The following is a 10868-nucleotide window of genomic DNA, read 5'->3' as shown; positions in this document are numbered from 1 at the left end:
CCCAGTGAAGAAAGCCACTCCTGGGGCTAGCGCCTGAGCTGGGTGACTTTTCCCTGGGTGAAGCTCAGTCTGGCAGGTCAGCTTAGATTCTTGTGACCTACTAAATGACTCTAGTTTTCATCCAAGGCTTAAGTTGGAGCTAGCAGCTCCACCGAGCATTGTCAGTATCCAAGATGGAGATCTCCAGTACTGGAGGGTGAGGGATGGCCTTCCCTCCTCTGCTCCCTGAGAAGTATTGAGGAAGCATTATATACACTAAATTTGGAATGATACGGAGAAGATTAACATGGCCCCTGCTTAAGGATGACAGGCAAATTCCTTTCATTCCATTGCCTAATTTGTTAGGAAGTGGAAAGACTTGGGAAATAGATTATGAAGTGTAATAAGCCAAGTCCAAACAAACATAAGTCCCATGGTTTCTCTAATTTTCAATAACTAATATATGTCTGGGATAAGCAGAAAAGGTGAAAAGCTATGTACATATGACCAGAAAAGATTATGTTAAGGTAAATGAACCGAAGTTAGTGACACAAGTGGTTTTTTCTTTCTTGCTATTGTTTCTCACATACGTATAACGTTCAGTATGGTTTTTTTTTTGTTTCTTTATATGTTCGGACCCCATGTTAAATCACTTATTTTCACTGTATTTGAAGTTGGTGCACCTACATCTTGTATATAGTCTCTTCTAATTTTTGGATGGGAAGGAGAAAAAGAAAATGCTTAAATAGGAATACAGGTTCACCCATTGTAACAATGAGATGCACAAGACACTATGTTGTAAAATGAACTTTACAATTGAGGCGGGGGAAGGGAGGAGGTGAGTGGACTTGTGGAGGTGGAAGGGAAGGGATAGTAGGGGAATAATAAAGGAGGAGTTAACAATGCTTGTTAGGAAATGTAGTCATTGCCTTGCTTATGTAAGTGTGACCCTTCTGTACAGTAATTTTGCAATTGAAAGACCCCAGACTCACTGGGATACTTTCTCAACGGGAGGGCACTCCAGAAACCAAGACTCCAAACCAGCAGATGCAACAAGCAAGAGGAGTTTATTTGGCATTTGTGCAAACGGACTCTCTGCCCCAGGCAGTCAGAGAGCCCTGAGCAGCAGTTACAGGCATTTTTAAAGGCAAAAACCACAAATTAGCATAAAACACTCTTTGTAAAACAATTGTCTCATGGTTGGTCTAAGGGGGGGTTTACATGGTTACAGGCCTATGATTGGTTGACATTTGGCTTAGCTTGTGGTCTTGCCAGGTGGTCGTTGTCAAGGTACATCCCGGGGTTTGTTGAACTGAACTGGAACTGAAAACCATAAACTAAAACTGAAAAACATGTACTATCTGTAACCTTTGACCTTGTCCTGGGGTGGGCTGCCATCCGGACATCTGGGCCGTCCGATATCTGGATATCTGCGCCTCGAGACTCTGCCCAGTTTTATTTCCCAGGGAAGGGGGTCTGAATGCAAGCATATTTACAGAAGCAAAATCAGCAGTTAGCAAGTTAGTAATGGTAATGGTAAAGTGAGGTTTTTAATTTTTAATCTTTCAGCAACGAAAACATATAAAAATGTTCTGAGATGGAAGAGTTTATTTCCTTTATTTTACTCATAATATCGTTAAGAAATTAATGCAAAACACTAATATGAAGGTATTTTGAATAAATGTGTGTGTGCCCACGCACTTGCATGTGTGTTGGCATGCTCAGAGTTTGAAATCAGGGCTTCAAAGTCTTGCTAGGCCTTTTTGCTCTATTGGTGAGCTACTAAATGAGCTACATCTCCATTCCTGGCCGTTTGCTAGTTCATTAAAAGTTTTGAAAAATAATCTCATGAATTTATTTCGCCCTGATAGGCTTCCAACTGTTATCCACAGATCTCAGGCTCCTGAGTAGATATCCCCAGTAGTTAGGATTACAGGCATGATAAACCAGCAAAAGGCTTTCAGAATAACGTATAAAGTAGAAGAAAATTTACTTCACAGGGGCCTGTTTTATCATCTCCTACTTTTAAAACATTTTGGATTGATTATATGTGAATTTATTTCGTTTTAGAATTCTTAAAAGACAATAAGTGTTAATATTTAAAAGTTTTAGTACTTTTTAAAAAGGATACCGGAACTGTGGGACAGAAGAAATATGCCTCTCTTTGTACCTCAATTTATAAGTTCTGTGCATGATAACCCAATGTGACCAAGACATTGTATGCTATTATTTCTTGGACAATATGAATATTGAATTGAGGGTGTCATAGAATGAAGAGATTTTATCTACCTTTTGTGTATTGCTGAAAGACTTTTGGAAACTTTGACTCATTTTCTTCCTCACTCTGTGTGTCTTTGGGCCATACACTTACTGCCTTTAATTACAATTTTTCCCAACACTAAAATGGTAATCACATTAGCATTATAGCAAATGTTATCTTAAGAATTAAAGGAAATAACACTTGTGAAATACTTAATATAAACTTCTATGGATGAGCTTTGAGTTTAGCCAGCAGTCTTTTTTAAATACTAAATAAAATGTGATAAGTAGTACAGAAAACATTACATGTAGTGAGCAACCAGAACTAATATCTATTGACCATGCTCTGCTTCCAAGCAAGCCAGTGGGATAATTTCTCATGCTGTAAATCAAACTGGTTATCTTATGTCTTGTTAGAGTAAAAATACCGGAGACAGAACGATGAAGTTATGTTGTAGACTGAGATGAAATCGATATGAAAATGTGTAAAACTAATAAAACATAAAAGTATCTGAGCAGTATATTGTGTTTTACAACAATTAAGTTACATCGCAAAGATAAAGAAGACCTAGAAGAATGAATTCTTTTTTTGTTGTCCTATCATAGGTCCTTAGATGGATGAACTCTTTCCTCATACTTATACAGGCATCATCTGATGAGAGGAACTGTATTTTTTGTTTGCTTCCTTCCATTTATTCTTCAGTTTGAAATTTGAACCATCGGGACTGAAAGAAACCAAGGGAAATTAGATAAACAGGCTGTGGAAAAAACAATCAAAGTAAAATGAATGAATTACAGCCTTGTAAAAGGTCTAAATAAATTGAGATATATAGTCACAAGTGTAAACAGGAAATGATTTAAGCAATACCATCTTATTGAAAATTGAAAAATGTTAGGAGTTGCTACATTTTTTTCTTTTCTACCTTTAATTAATTATTGATCTGGTTTAAAGAGCTTAAAGATGAGATTAACAAGAAACTGCATTAAAAATGGACAAAAGGCTGAATAGATAAGTTCTCCATACAGCCCTGAAAATCGCCTGTGGGTTTACAAAGTTGTGTTTAATACAACTTCTATGCTGGCTTAATGCTTTCTGAGTAGAAGTCATTCGATAAATATAATTCAAAATTACTATGATACTACTTCATAACTATTATAACTCATAAAAAATCAATGGAACCAGTTGTGGTGGTAAAGGCTTGTAATTCCAAGCATTTAGGAGGTTGGATTTAAGTCTAAGGCCAGTTTGGATTACTGCAAATAGTATAAACCTGCCCTTTATTACCTTTGAACAAAAGGTAATAATGTTGGTGAGTGGGGAGAAAAGGAAATTTTCTACACTCTTGGTTAGTATTCTCACTGTAGAAAGTAATATGCAGGTTTCTAAAGAAATTCAAAGTTGAAATATCATCTGACCCACCAATCATGTGATTATTTCTCACTGGGTAATTCGTAAATATATCTATAGTTAATTCTTATTCAAAACAGCCAAGATATAAGTCAAAGTTCAGTGTTCAACTACATACTAATAAAGCAAATGTGGTACATGCACAAATATCTTTATGTTTCATCCTTAAAATAGCAAGAGACTTTTCCCATTAGCCACAACTTACAATGACCTGAAAGTTGTATTCTAAATGAAGAAAAATGTTGTGTTCTGATCTTTGTAAACACACACATACACACACACACACACACACACACACACACACACACACACACACACACACACACACACACACACACACACCCCTCAAACATTAAGACGGAATTTTTTTTAAATTAAAGCAAAGTGTAATTTCTGGAACATTTAGTTCACAATGTAGAAGATAGTGGATATACAGTATGACCAGGTATAGAGTTGTAATGTACAACATGAGGATACCGGGGACAACACTGACCTTACATCAGAATGAAGCTAAGTAAGTAGGAGTTGTTCTTCCTAGGGGAGCATTATTGTGTACATCAAGTATAATCTTAGTAGATGAGCAAAATAACTCAATACCTATGTACATATGACCATATAAGATGATTCTAAATGAAATGAACTCCAAGACATGTTCTTTGTTGTTGTTGTTCTTAATGTACTACATGATTTATTTTTACCTTTTTTATGTTTTCCCCACCTATGGGTTATCCGCTATAGTCACTGTATTTGATTTTGATACATTGGGTATTGTAAATATGTTGATCTAAACTGGGGAAGGGAAAGAGAAAAAACAAAATGGTGAGACAAAGGACAAAATGGGAACCTCTGCAACAGTGATACTCACAAGACAATATTTTGGAAATAATCTTGGGAGGTGCATTGGGAGCGAAGAGGGAGAAAAATGGGGGAAGGAGAAACAAGTTAGAAAAGCAATAAATGCATTACCTTACTTATGTAACTATATGCCCTGTGTACACTACCTTGAAAATAAAATTTAAATTAAAAAATATATGGGAGTAGCAATACAGTCGATGGGACTAGGGGAAATTCTGTACTACAAAAATAAGAGTAGAACAACTGTGGAGAGCAGCAATTTAACTTTAACATAGGAAGTATTAAACTAGCATACAGATTTTCAGCCTTATGTCAGTCACTAGAAAGGGAAAACAAAATGCATAATCAACAAAACAATAGAGATAAATTAGAAAATTAAACAATTGAGGTGAAGAGATGACTTGGACCAAGAATAACAAATGACACAGTTAGGAAACAATAACAAGATGGTAAGTTTAATAAATATTAAATTAATTCTATTAAATGTAGTTTACATCACAATTTGTTAGAACGATAATTTACATCACAGTTTATTAGTATATACTTTTAATAATATATTAGTTATTATTGATTACTTCATACTGAACGTTTAATATATAATTTTAATTTCTGCCAGGTATAGAAAAGAAAAAAATGAAACTTATTTTAATAATATATTTCATGAATTGTCAAATTAGAAGCATTATAATTTAAACAAATAATATATCATTATTGTTTCATTTCTGCGAATTAATGTAATAATTCAACGTATATTGTACACAGCACTCATTTTAATATGAAATAATAAATTATTGCACATGTCTCAGTATTAGGTGGAAGAGTTCAGCATTTTAGTGAAATTCACACCACACAATACAGGAGGGATTACTCCTCTCATCTTGATAAAATTTTGGAAATTTGAATTCTACATGCATGTTAAATTCCTGCTAGGTGACATCTAAAAATTATATACAATCATATACACGAGGACTATTTCAGATTATACTTAAACATCATATTCATTAATTAAATTTTTATTATTTTGTACCAAATAAATATGTACAGAGAGACTGAATTTCTGAGTAGATGATGATGTATCTGTGCCAGATTATTCATATTGAGGCTTATTTTATATTTCTGACATTGTTTCTACAGTTGGTTTTAATTTTCCGTAAGGGATTAAGTGTATTATATTGGATATATGAAAGTAAACTGAATGTTTATTTCATTAATCCCTTGCCTCTTTTCTAATCCCAATATAATTTATCTATGTGTTTGAAGTAATGAAAATAACAACAGATATAAGCAAGATAAATCAGTCTTTAGTCGACAAGTATTTTCACATTTATTTTGATAGTTGGTCCTCTTTTACACTACAGAATATTATTCTTGGGAAAATGTGCTCCAGGCTGGCCACAACTGCAGAATATTATGGTTTGATCTATAATAAGAGAAGGAAGGAAGGGGACCTTCCTTCCAAAATTCTGCTCCCTGGGATGTGAGCTGCTTTATGGTCCTGAATAGGAAATGAACATTTTTCACAGTCAATCTTGAAAAGCCATCTTGATAGACCATTTCTGTAAGTGGTTACAGAGGATTATTGATTCCTTTGCAAGGATGCCAGATTGCCTCATTTTGGGAAAATTTAAACAGGAATTTAGTCAGCTGTTTTTTGAATCTTTAGGAGAAAAACCCATTGACCCTAGGTCAGGGGACCACTGGGATCCAGAGAAGCTACTACCTTAAATAGTAATCCTATACCTCTAAAAAAAAAAATACTACACCAAACAAATAAACAAAAACTCCAGTAAGCACAGCCAGTCAGGGCTGCTATCACAGCCTACACGAAGTCAGGGAAAAACAGAAACTGAAAGTCATTTAGCTGATGAATATATTTTTAATGAGGCAGACTCAAATGAATCTCCAGAGAGAATGTCAGAAAGACTGAATAAAGAAACTAAAATTGGTTACACAAAGATTAAAAAGTAGAATTCCTTGTAGAACAAATAAATCATAAAAAGCCTGCGCATGTAAGAACAAGACAGCAGACCAAATTCCAGAAATCCACATTTTCTTAGAGGTCAGCCTAATAAATTATCAATGGAAGTCTTTGAATTCTTAAATATTTGACCACATGTGGATGGAGGCTGAAGAGTGAAAATGTCATCACTCACATTAGGAAGTAATCAAGCAAAGATTTGTAATAAAAAGAGAAAATAATTATTACAAAAGTGGGTCAAATTTGTTTTGATGTAACAGTTCTTGATTTAGGTACTAGCAATTTCCATACAATTGATTCAGTCCCACAGCTGAGTGGATACTGACTGTTGTATTCTTACATGAACTAAAAGAGAAAATTTACAAATGTCTGATGAAATGAGTTGAAGGTGAAGTGTTCTATTAGTGATATCTGAGGTTTAGACACAAGTGAAGAGGTGGATTTTCTTTTCTAAAAACCCCCCATTTTTAGCCTGGTGCCACTGGCTCACAGCAGTAATCCTAGCTACTCAGGAAGCTGAGATCTGAGGACTGCAGTTCAACAACAGCCTGGGAAGGAAAGTCCCTGAGACTCTTATATCCATTTACCCACCAGAAAAACAGAAGTCACACTGTGGCTCAAAAGATAGAGCACTCACCTTGAGTTGAAGAGCTCAGAGACAGTGCCCAAGCGCAGACTTCAAGCCCCTGGAACAACAATAAAAAAATTAATATAACCAGTTCCTCTTCTTGATCTTCTCTAAGTAGGATACATTTGATTAACTTCTATCCTGCTGATTTGGTGGAAGTATATTTTTTCAAGTTTTCATTGTCATGAAATATGTTTAAACATTCTTTAAATGTAAAGGACAGATTGGCTTGGGACCATATTCACGGTTGGTAGTTGTTTACCCTTACTGTTTGTAATATATCATGCCAGGCTCTCCTTTTTACCATATCAGCTAAGAAATCTGTATTTATTCTGACTGTATATCCTTTATAAATAATCAATCTTTTCTCTATGGCAGCTTTCATAATGCTTTCCTTGATCTTTAATGATCCTCTAATGGATTATGATGTGGTGGTGGATTGTTTAGTTATAGAATTCTGTTTGGTTTCTAAAGGCTTCTCTTCTCTGAATGAGCCTATCTCTTTGGATGTTTGGCATGATCTCTTGTAGAATTCTGTAATATGTTTCCCATTCATTTGTTTCCTGCTCTTCTCCTTCTTGATACCTATCTCCCCGAAATTTGATCTTCTAACTGAGCTCTTATTCTTGGTTGTTTCTGTGGTGATGTTTCCATTCTCATCTCTGAGTTTATTTATTTGTTGTGTTCTCTTTTTTTTCTGATAAGATTTGCTAAGGGTCTGTCAATTTTATCAGTTTTTCGAAGAACCAACTCTTTGTTTTGTTGATTTTTTCTATAGATTTTTTGGATTCTAATTGATTTAATTCTGATTTAATTTTAATTATTTCTTTCTGTCTACTGGATTGGGGTTTATCTTGCTGCTCTCTTTGAAGGAGGTTCAGATGTCTCATTAAATTGTTGGTTTCAGATCTCTCCAATTTGTTGATGTAGGAACTCAGAGCTACAAAGTTGCCTCTGAGTACTGACTTTGTTGTGCCCCAGAGGAGCTGGTAATTTGTGTGTTCATTTTTGTTGAATAGCATGAACATCTGAATTTCCTTTCTAATCTCTTCCATGAACCACTAGTGATTCCGCAGTGTGTTGTTCAACATCCTTGTGTTACCGGATTTTCTTTGGTGGCTTTTGGTGTGAGTTCTAATTTTATTCCCTTGTGGTCAGAGAGAATGCAAGGTATAACTTCATTGTTTCTGAATTTGGACAAGTTTGCTTTGTAACCTAAAATGTGGTCTACTTTAGAAAATGTTCCATGTGCTGCTCAATAAACGTGTATTCTGAAGCTGCTGGGTTAAATATTCAGTAGATGTCTATTAAAACTGGTTGATTGAGGTAGCTGTTTAGATCTGCTCTTTGTCTTATGAGTTTTTGCCGAGTTGATCTATTTAGTGGGGAGAGTAGTGTAATAAAATCCCCTACAATTAATGTCTTTGGATCTATGTGGGATTTGAGGGAAAGTAGTGTTTCTTGGATGAATTTGAGTGCTCTGTTGTTTGGTGAATATGTATTTAGAATTATAATATCCGCCTGAAGTAGAGATCCCTTAATTAGTATGTAGCGACCAACTTTATCTCTTCTCACAAATTTTAATTTGAAGTCTATTTTATCTGATATTAGGATTGCAATTCCTGCCTGTTTATTGGGGCCATTTGCTTGGTAGATTTTGCTCCAGCCTTTAACATTGAAAATGTGTTTGATTTTACGGGCAAGATGTGACTCCTGAAGGCACCTGAGAGAAGGATCTTGTTTTTAATCCAACTAGAGAGTCTATGTCGCTTAATTGGTGAGTTAAGTACTTTAATATTGAGAGATAGGACTGAGAGGTATTTGGGAGGTCCTGCCATATTATCCACCTTCTTGGGTCCTCCTAAAACTGGGTTTTTCCTATGGTTCTTGGATTCTCAGTTTGGGTGCAGTTTCTTGGCCTTTATTATGGTCTTGTTGGTTTTCTATGTGTAGGACATCATTAAGAATCTTTTGTAAGGCTGGTTTGGTGGAGATGTACTGTTTCAATTTTCCTTTGCTATGGAAGGTTTTTATTTGGCCTTCAGTTATGAAGGAGAGTTAAGCTGGGTACAGTATTCTTGGGTGATTGTTGTTTGATTTTAGAGCATGGCATACAGGTTGGAGTCTCTGGTCTGTTTGTGGTGTTTGATTTTCCTGTGGCTTGGTTGGTTTCTTAAGTCAGTTTATTTGAACAGGCAGAAAAATGCTCTGCTTTACCCAGGATATTGTGATCCTCCTCCAAGTTTAGTTCAATGGGAGAGAGATCTGTTCTGAGTATCACAAAAGAGGGAGATGGTTTTTTCCTCAAGTTTGGAGATGCTGTGATGAGGCTAGGTTCTGGGTAGTGTTGAGGCCTTTCAGCAAACAGTAGCTTTTCCCTGGGGCTAGTTTGTGAGGAACTCACAGAGCCCAGCCTGGAGCCATTCTCAGGGTTTATGTTTACTGAATTTCAATTGATTGTCAGGGCTGCAAAAGGGAGGGGCAGCCTCTGGCTCTGATTACCCAGTGAAGAAAGCCACTCCTGAGGCTGGAACCTGAGCTGGGTGACATTTCCCTGGGTGGAGCTGAGTCTGGTAGGTCTCTTTAGGTTCTTGTGACCTGCTAAATGACTCTAGCTTTCTTACAAGGTTTGAGTTGGAGCTAGCAGCTCCTCCGAGCTTTGTAGGTATCCAAGATGGAGATCTCTGGAACTGGGGGGTGGGGAGGAGTGGCCTTCCCTCCTCTGCTCCCTGAGAAGGAGTGAGGAGGACATCAGGCTTCTACTCATGTCGAGTCTTGGTTCCTGGGTTGTCTCTGGTCTGTGAACTGCATGATGAAATGTCCGCTCCTTGTGGGTTCCTGCTGGTGTTGAGGAGAATCTGCTTGTCCACTGTGTCTGGCTCCTTCTACCTGGACTCTCTGTTTTGCAGGTATGGCGACTGTGGCCACCGCCGCAGCAGCAGTGGGTGCTGGCAACATCTCAGAGCTGTCTCCTTGCCTGGATTTTACCTCTTTGGCTTAACTCTCTGTCCTGTGATGGCACACTTGGTGTGATTCTCTGGCCTAGGACTATTCACTGGAACTCTAAAACTGCTTTTTATGCGAGAGCTTGTTTAGCCTCCATCTTCTCCTCTGCCAACTTCCCAGAACTCCTCTTATATGATTATTATATGACTTCTTGGAGATCCATAAATAAAACTACTCAGAACAGGAAAAGATTAGGAAAGAGTTCATAAAGAATACTATTACGTTGGTCTTAATGGCAAAGTGTAAAGAATATGTAACAAAACTGTTGGGAGACTCATTTGCTCTATTTGCTATTCTCTCCTGCTTCTTTGTAGAAAGCTTCTCACTATGAAGAGACAATTGGTCTGGACCTTTCCAGGCTTGTCTCAGTGACAGAAGTGATGGGATTTGAGATATGTGATCCCATTGCTGGCTTTTAGGAAGTTCACAATATAGCAATATCAATACACATAAAGCAACTTTTGTGAGTGATGCATATTCACTTCCTCAATTGCCAAAATTAAATTCATATGTCAAAACATCAAATTACTTATATTATTATATATTCAGTTCAACTGACATCACTAGCACCTCCATAAATCATATGCAAACTAAAAGATCTACTTCAAAAACCAACATCTAAGGCAGCGTTGGAAATACAAGAAGATAGACAATAAATCTAAAGGAGTGAGATCTTTAACACTGACAATGAGCAGTAATAGCTGAATTTTTAACAAGGCTTGAAAAGTTCAGGTGTCCACTAACTATGTGATTAG

The 10868-nt window shown here is 36.5% G+C and overlaps 1 non-coding gene across 1 annotated transcript; it reads left to right on the top strand.

Moving 5' to 3' along the window:
* The first annotated feature begins 232 nt into the window (after positions 1 to 232).
* On the top strand, positions 233 to 342 carry LOC138833460 (U6 spliceosomal RNA). The gene has a single exon (XR_011373924.1). It is a non-coding gene; the product is annotated as a U6 spliceosomal RNA (small nuclear RNA).
* Positions 343 to 10868: the final 10526 nt, after the last annotated feature.

This window comes from Dipodomys merriami, unplaced genomic scaffold, assembly GCF_024711535.1.
Source record: "Dipodomys merriami isolate MVZ:Mamm:240054 unplaced genomic scaffold, mDipMer1.0.p SCAF_208, whole genome shotgun sequence".
Classification (NCBI taxonomy): domain Eukaryota; kingdom Metazoa; phylum Chordata; class Mammalia; order Rodentia; family Heteromyidae; genus Dipodomys; species Dipodomys merriami.
Note: the sequence above shows the minus strand (reverse complement) of the source record. Positions and strands in the feature narration are given on the sequence as shown.